Source organism: Eptatretus burgeri, chromosome 16, assembly GCF_056783735.1.
Source record: "Eptatretus burgeri isolate ZD-2024b chromosome 16, Ebu_testis_v1, whole genome shotgun sequence".
Taxonomy (NCBI): domain Eukaryota; kingdom Metazoa; phylum Chordata; class Myxini; order Myxiniformes; family Myxinidae; genus Eptatretus; species Eptatretus burgeri.
The window spans coordinates 68,142,990-68,150,748 of NC_140976.1; positions in this window are offsets into that span (position 1 = coordinate 68,142,990).

The following is a 7,759-nucleotide window of genomic DNA, read 5'->3' on the forward strand; positions in this document are numbered from 1 at the left end:
ACTTGTGGTCTACTATCTGAGACTAACTGTGTGGCCAACCGGTATCTTGCAAATAAGGATCGTAGGACCGTGATCTCAGCAACAGCGGTTGTGCTGGACATTGGGAAGACTTCCAGCCATTTAGAGTAGCTGTCTACAACCACCAGAAAAATGTTGACCTTTGACCTATGCATCGTCCATATGAATTGTCTGCCACGGTTCTGCAGACCAAACGCCATTACAAACGAGGAACAACTTCCGGTGCCAATTGAGCGTCCGTCATTTGCTGTATGATCTGACCCTTTCTTCTTTGTCACCGTCTGTCCCTGGCCACCAAACGAACGACCTCACCGAGGCTTTCATTGGACATACTCCTGGGTGACTTTCGTGGAGTTCAGCGAGCATACGTGTTTGTAATGGCGTCGGAACTGCAACCCGTCATCCCCATAATAAAGATCCCTCATCGACCGACAGCTTGTCTCGAAGTACGGTTGTAACATTCTATAGGTACAATAACTCGGCCATCCTAATAAAGTATATTCATACACTTTCGCTCGTACTAGATCTTTCCCCGTACACTCTGTAATTTGTTTTGCAGTCACCGGTAATGATTCTATCATTGTTTTGAAAGCAAAGTTTTCTTCCGGATCTGCCATGCTTGGATCGTCGACTGGAAATCTACTGAACGTGTCGGCGTTTGCGATTTGTCGAGACGTACGGTATTCAATGTCATAGGTGTACCCACTTCACATCGCCAACGCTGAAATCTAGCCGCCGCGAAAGCAGGTATCCCCTACCTTTTGTACCGAATGTCCGGGTCAGTGGATTGTGATCCGACACCAATTTGAACTTTCGGCCAAACAAATACAAATGCAAATTCTTCGATTCATACACTGTTGCAAATCCCTCTTTTTCAATTTGTGCGGAATTTTGTTTTTTCTGCTGCACTTAAGGTACGCGACGCGCAGGTGATCAGGTGTTCGGTCCCGTCCGCGAATGTATGGCTGAGATAACAAGCCCCTAACCCCTTTGGGCTAGCACCTACGCTTAACACGAGTGGTCTCGTAGGATCGTAATGTACTCTGACTTCTCCCGTGAGAACGGTTTTTGCGTACTTGAACGCTTGTTCCCATTGCTGAGACCACATTCACTTCCTGGAATGGGTTCAATAGGTCATGGAGGGGTGTCAGGTTTGAGGACAAATTGGGAATCAATTTTCCATAGTAGTGTACCATACCCAACAGAGATTTTAATTCAGACACATTTGTTGGTTTCTCTCCTTTTTGAATTGCCTCTACCAAGCTGTTAGTAATGGGCAAATCCCCTCAGAACTCAAACTGTGACCTAGATATTCAAGCCGTGACTTAAAAAAATCCACATTTTACACCATTTAGTCGCACATTGTGCTTCTTCAAAGTTTGTGACACCTTTTTTTAACACCTTCACATGCTGATCAGCAGTTTCAGTGGCTACCACTATGTCATCCATACCACAATGGACATTTTCTATTCTGAACAGAATTTTGTCCATGGTTGCTTGAAGCTGAGGCAGTGCTGTTTTTATTTTACACCAAAACTGAACCTTTTTGGAGCTGGAAGACCTTTCTGTGTGTTTAACACTCGTAGTTCAGAGGAATCTCAGCCTACTTTCTCAAAAATAAGTTTCCGGTCATGTTTGTCACGTTCTGACTGTTTATTTTTGTTGCCTCTGTGTTTACTGTGTGGTCCAAGTGCAGTTTTGTTTCAAAAGTGGTACTTTTTTGTGAGTTTTCATTGGGCTTGTCATATCGGGTTTTGCTGAGACCTGAGGCATCTTCCATTTATGTGCAGAATCGTGTTTATTTGTATTTTCTCTCTTTCACCATCAGGTCAGGTTAGGTATGGTTGCATGCGCTGGAGCAGTGCGATGCTGCGTCCACTTTCCGCCGGTACTCCAGGGGCCTCCGTCTGGCCATCTCCCAGGCAGATGCCTGGCCCATCCCCATCTCCTTGAGATGCCGATCAACCTGATGCAACCATGAGGCACGTGGTCGGCCCATTGGCCTCCTCCACTCACGAGACTCTCTCGCTGAGAGAATCTGGTGAGCAGGATCAGCATCAGGAAAACGAGCCACATGTCCGTACAGCCGCAGCTGACACTCACGGAATATGCAGGTAACAAATCTCATTTGAGTCTCTCTCAGCAACCACTCATTGGACACAAAATCCAACCAGCGATAGCCAAGGATTCTCAAAAGAAACCTGGTACCAAAGGAATGAAGTCTCTGTCTCAGATCCCTGGTCAGAGTCCAAGTCTCTCATCCATAGAGCAAGACTGAAAGCACTAAGGACCTGAAGACTCGGACTTTCATCCTCCCGCACAGGTACTGGCAGCGCCACACCCCATGATCCAGTGAATCCATGACTCGACAGGCCCGACACAAACAGCTGTTGACCTCTGACTCACAGCCAGTGGAGACATGAATATCGCTGCCAAGGTAAGTGAATCTCGCCACGACCTCAACATCCTCACCACAAACAGGCACAGACAGGATAGCAGCATCCAATATGTCAGTGAAAGCCTGGATCTTAGTTTTAACCCAGGAAACCCGTAATCCCAGTGGCTCCGACAACTCATTCAGCATCTCAAGGGCCCCCAAAAGGATATGTAAAGTCTCCGAAAAGATGACTGCATCATCTGCGAAATCAAGGTCAGAGATCTTGACATTCCCAAACGATGCCCCGCAGCTTGATCTCTCTAACATCCTCCCAAGAATCCAGTCCATACAAATGCTGAAAAGTGTGGGGGTCAGTACATACCCCTGACGAACTCCAGTAACAACTGGAAATAAGTCAGAGATGGTACCACCACATCTCACAGCACTCCCAGTACCAGAGTATAGCTTAGACATCAGATCGATCAGTTTTGGTGGCACCCCACGAAGACCAAGAATCCTCCAGAGGGCATCCCGATTCACTGAATCAAACGCCTTACAGAGATCAACATAAGCTGCAAGCAGCCCCTGCTGAAACTCTCGTCTGCGTTTGGTGAGGATACGAAGAGCAAGGATACGGTCAATCGTTGACCTCTTTGGTGTGAAGCCTGACTGCTCTTGATGGTGGTGCTCATGCAGATGGTGGTGAACCCTATGAAGAATTATCCGAGTTAAGACCTTGCCCGGCACTGAGAGCAGCATCACACCTCGGTGGTTGTTTCAGTCTTGGGGTTCACCTTTCCCTTTACAGAGAGGGACAACAAGGCCCCTCTTCCAGTCAGTTGGGATGATGCCTATGTTCCAGGCAGTGCAGAGAACTGCATGCAACGACATGAATCAAGCATTTCCCCCAGCCTTGAGAAGTTCAGCATGGATGCCAGAGATCCCTCGAGCTTTACCCCATTTCAACCGGTTCACCGCAGCTTGTGTTTCCACAAACGAAGGTGGACCACAGTTGATTGCAGGGATAGCAGCAGTTATTGAAACACCCCTGACGACCAACTCGACAGCTGGTGGATCAGCCTGGTACAACCGCTCAATGTAACCGGCCCAGCGGGCCTTCACTTCGGACTCTGTCAAGAGCCTACTATCCTCTGCTCTAACTGCAGTACACCGAGGGATGGGCTTGGATGAATGCAATGTGTGAATTCCCCTGTAAGCAGGACGAGAATCACTTGACCACAGGTGATGCTCTACCCCCTTACAGATTCCTCGCACATAGACCTCCTTGTCCACCCTTAGTGCACGTACAGTTTTACGCCTCAGCTCCCTGAACAGCTCAGCTCTGCCATTCAGCCTGGCCCTGCGACTCTGGTCAATGGTATCCAATGTCCCTTGAGAGAAAAAATTCTTCTTTGCCCGACGGCGAGTTCCAAGACATCCACCGGCAACATCAAGGACGATGGTCTTGAAGGCACTCCACAACTCTTCAGGACCTCCCAAAAGCACCCAGACCCCCCAAATCTTCACTCAGCTTGTTCGAAAACTCCTCAGCTACCCTCCCATCCTTGAGCTTGCCAACATCCAGCCGAGGCTGGGATGGTACCATTCTCCTGGATTTAAGGTGCAACTTCTGGATCATCCTCCAGCGACCATCAACAAACATATGGTCAATCTCCTTTGCCACACCACCAGCATTGGAATACCAACTCCAGCGATGAGCCTGTAGGCACGGAACCCATGAACTGGCCACACTAAGTCCATGACTTCTTGCAAAATCAAAGAACTTAGTGCTATTCTGATTCACAGTTCCAGACCCATGGGGACCAACACACGTCTCATAACCATCCCTATCAGTTCCAGACGATGAATTGAAATCCCCCAAGACTAGAAGTGTATATCGCCTGGGGCACTGATCAACCACAGACTTGAGTGTTTCATAGAATGCGTCCTTCACGGTGCGATCACTCGCCTCAGTCTGAGCATAAACAGAGACCAGGGAAATGACACCGAAGGAGTGATGAATCCTTCATCTCATAATACGCTCGTTGACCAGTGTTACCTCAATTATCATTGGAGTCAGCTTATTGGACACAGCTACAGCAACTCCTTGGGCATGGTAACCATCAGAGCGACCAGACCAATAACAGGTGTAACCACCCGCCATGATCTCGCCGCAATCTGGTCTCCGAACCTCAGAGAGTGCTGCAATGTCAAAACGCTTGAGCTCAGATGATAACAGAGACAGGTGATCTTCCTCTCTTTGGGATAGGACATTCCAGGCACCCACCTGAAGGGACCGCCTCAGGATAACCCAAGGAGACCGCCGTATGGTGGATCACACCTTCGCTGCACTCCGACACATTCTCCCACAATCTGACCCGGGAAGGGTACCCCATGGTTTCCCTCCCATCATCAAAGATTGGAGGTCCCGAAGGCTTTGCTCCAATCCCGTCATCCGGTGAGCTGCCATGCGAAGGGAAGCTGCACAGGTGGTACTCCCACGGAGTGGGTTTTTAGATTTTTTTATGCTTCGAGAATGTTTTGAGGAATGAAAGGTTTTACAGTGGCCGGAGTGCAAATCCTGCCATCAACTTCCTCATAAGAAGTAACCCGAGCTGTTAAGGTGAGGAGGACATCCGCACATACAGTTGGACACTAGATCTGGATGGCTGTTGCCTCACAAGGATCTCCTCCACCCTTTGACAGGTTTTCTTTTTAATCCTTCTGGGTGTCCATATCCAAACACCCTGCTCAACAGGAAACCTGGTGAGGGAGATAGTGTAGTTGCCGACAACCCGACCATGGAACAGGTTAGTACAGGTTTACATGATACCTGCAACTTGTCACAGATCTGATCTGGCCGAACCTTTTTACAATCACTTTTTATTCATTCCACCTCCTTAAATCCACCTCCACCTAACTTGTTCCCTGTTGTACCCTCTCCTTATCCCTCCCATCTTGCCGCCCACCCTAGCATCTCTCAACTGTCCTCTGCCTTACTATAAAGCTCTCTCTTTCCTCTCATCATATCTCCCCTCTTCCCACCCCCTCAAATCTTGTGCCTCCCCCAACCGACTCCCACCTCCACCATACCACTACCCAGTCTCATCCTCACCCTCTCCCCACCCTCCCTTTTTCCTCCTCCCTCCTCTTCCATGACCATGCCTGCTTTCATTGTCTTCCCTCCCTCTCAAGGCTTCCCTCATCCCTCTTTATCATTTCGTTGTAAGTGTATTTTTGATGGTTGTTCTCATTTCAGTGTCAGTGAATTTTTATCCCCCCCCCCGCCCCGGAGGGAGGGAGCGGGATATTGTAATTGACCGGTTTGTTACTTGGCGAAATCTTCGATTTTGTCAAGTATGTTGGTCTGTTCCGTTTGTTGGTTTGTTTGTTTGTCCGGTTGTCTACAGCCCAAACGGCTGGACCAGTCGTTCTAAAAAATTTTTACACCTGATCGGCAATCCACCTGAGACGGTCCGCGTCCAAACCCCGTCTTAATCGGACTAAACGTCGCGACATGACGTCACACAACGTGAAAACACATTTTTGGACATAACTCAGTGACCGGAAGTCGTAGCGACTTCCGGTTGATGCCAAATTAAACTTCATTCAAATATCGAAATGATTACTAAATGCATCTTATTACAAATTACGCATAGTTTTCGCAAGCGTATGACGTCAAAGTTTTGCCTATTGACGTCATTTTTTAAAAAAATATTTACGCTCGTGTGCAGCCGAAACTACTGAAGCAATTGTTCTCAAATTTTAACATGTGATAGCCAATCTTGCTGAAATAGTCTGGGATCAAATCACGTCATAATCACACTTAATGTCATGATGTTACGTCAAAAAAAGGTGAAAACAAGCTTTTGAACATAACTCAGTAAGCGGAAGTCGTAGCGACTTCCTGTTGACGCCAAAACAAACTTCAATGGAATATATAAATGTTTTAAAATGCATGTTAGTACAAATTATGCACAGTTTTCGCAAGCGTATGACGTCAAAGTTTTTAGCTATTGGCGTGATATAAAAAAAATTCTATTCTTCCTACAGCTCATAATTCTTAATTGATTTGGATGAAATTTTAACAGCTGATAGAAATCCACAGTGCAAAAAGATATGTGATTTTTAGTGATGTTCAGGATCAGGATCTGGATTCTGCATCACTTTATATTATCACCCATTATAAACCAATGGGAATTTTGTGAATTACACATGGCAATTTTTTCTCAAACAGTTTTGCACTTATTATATTGAAACTTATACTGTCTATTTATGCATGTAATATTAACATGTGTAGAAAGTTTGATCGAAATTGACCCAAGGTCAAGGTCAGGGTCACCCAAAACATGAAAAACACATATAAAATACATATTTTTGTTTTACAACATATTTCAAACCTGATAACGGGATCGTAAAGCGGGTTGAAAAGCAATGTTCCAAGGTATTTTCAAATATTTTCTACGATCAGAATGAAGGCAACAAGCACCGATGAAAAGTTGTTGAATGTCACATGGTGGCTTTAAATGAGTTGTGAAAATTTTCAATCTGCTGCCGTTACCATGACAACGCGCGCCTGATTGTTATTTGTGACGTCGCGTCATTTTATTAATGTACGAAAAAATAAACACCACACATTCCATGACATTACAGCTTGGACCACCACACGGAAAGGTCAACGAATTCGCCAAGTGTCGTGCTAAAGGCCCGGTCACACCTTGACGTTTTAGCCAGCGATGGCAACGTATTAAAATGTATGTAAAACGCTGGCTTACGTTGAACTTTTGATGTTTTTTTTTAAAGATTCGGACGTATTCATAGCGACTTGGTCTTATGTATAACGCATTGGTAATGGACACAGAACGTTTCGTTGTGTTATAGATAACTTATACCAACGAATGCTGAACCTGTTGTCGGCCTACACAACCGATGCCCAACGATAGTCTAACTTAGGCATAGCGCGTTGCACGCATCGCCGACGATGTCGTGACGTAGCCTATTAAAAGGCTGACGCACAACGATTCGAATCATAAGTGCCGTAGAAATGGAAGTGACAACATCGCGGTCACACCTTGGCGATCTTGCCAGCGTATGCCGACCTAAGAAAAATGTGTCTAAAACGTTGGGGCACGTCAAATACGGTATGAGTAAGTTTGGTATACGTGAGTAGAACGCTAAAGTACGCTATCATACGTCGTAGTAAGTAGAGTACGTCAAGAAATTTTAAACATGTTCAAAATTTTTGGACGTACTCGGCGTATGACACACGTTCCGCATGCGATGGGGATAAGTTTTACACACGATATGTGGACGCTTACACACGTCCACAAAGGCTACTTATAAGCTACTCATAAGTCGAAACAC